The sequence below is a fragment of the Alligator sinensis genome, unplaced genomic scaffold (genome assembly GCF_000455745.1).
Source record: "Alligator sinensis unplaced genomic scaffold, ASM45574v1 scaffold145_1, whole genome shotgun sequence".
Classification (NCBI taxonomy): Eukaryota; Metazoa; Chordata; order Crocodylia; family Alligatoridae; genus Alligator; species Alligator sinensis.
The window spans coordinates 785,333-786,320 of record NW_005842414.1 but is presented as its reverse complement, the minus strand read 5'-3'; the positions used below and the strand labels follow the sequence as shown (position 1 = coordinate 786,320).

At 42.5% G+C, this 988-nt stretch overlaps 1 protein-coding gene across 16 annotated transcripts in view; it reads right to left on the bottom strand.

The window, feature by feature from the left end:
• KLHL32 (kelch like family member 32) overlaps positions 1–988 on the bottom strand; it is a 317,145-nt gene that overhangs the window by 34,895 nt on the left and 281,262 nt on the right. The window lies entirely within an intron of this gene.

Sequence of the window (988 nt, the reverse complement as noted above, 5' to 3'; positions counted from 1 at the left end):
TCCCTATGAGCAGAGCCCACTTTGGCCAAACCAGTGTAAGTAGGTCTACATTTGCAAATAGGTCATAGTCTGTCCCTTCCCCACTTTCCCTCCCCACTGTGCCTGTTATTGGCAAGTTAATAAATATGCAGCAAGAAAGCTAAAAAGCACAGGACCAAGGACTCGTTTGTTTGCATTTCTCCTCCTTGCAACTGGTCACAATGATTGTTGTATTAATTCAATTGCTTTAAATCACTGTTAATATAATACTTTTTTATATGATTATTGTTTACTGAAGCCACAAAATCATCTACCATGCTATTCAGTGTCTGCATTCACCTCAAAAACACTGACAACCCTCTCATGGGGACATGTTGCTGGTAAGTGGAGCACCTAGTTTAACGGGCACTCAAGCGGCTTGCCCCAGGATTTTCAGTATCCTGTTCAGTATTAAGTAAAGGGGCAAAGACGGGTCTTCAGAAGATAATGGTATGTTATGAGAGGTATGGAGAAAATTAGTGAAGAATTTGACTATCTTGGAGGGTGAGTGATGTAACAATCAATGGCATGGTTTGGTAGCTACTACTATAGTGCATGGATCAGGCTGCTTCTCTGAGGAGACAGAGATCCAGGTTCCCAAATTAATCTTTTGTACGTCCTAATAGTCACTGATGCACTGCAATGTGACTATTCTAGTTTTCTTTTAATGTCATTAGGTCAAAGCTTTCCTTCTTACCTTCAATATTACACTCTGGGTACATCTACACGTGCAAATAAGCATGCCTAATTTAATGCACATTAAGATAATGCACATTAAGTGATTTTTGGCAGGTGTTTACATATGCAATGACTTGGCACTAACTTTAGTGCCAAGTCCATACAGCCCTGCTATGTGCCCTTGTGGCCACCGGAGAGAGCTCCAGCCTCCGGCCACATGGTTGCCAGCACTTGGCAGCCATGTTGAAGACAGAGCCAGCCGCCAGCACCTTACAGCTATCTTGGACACTAT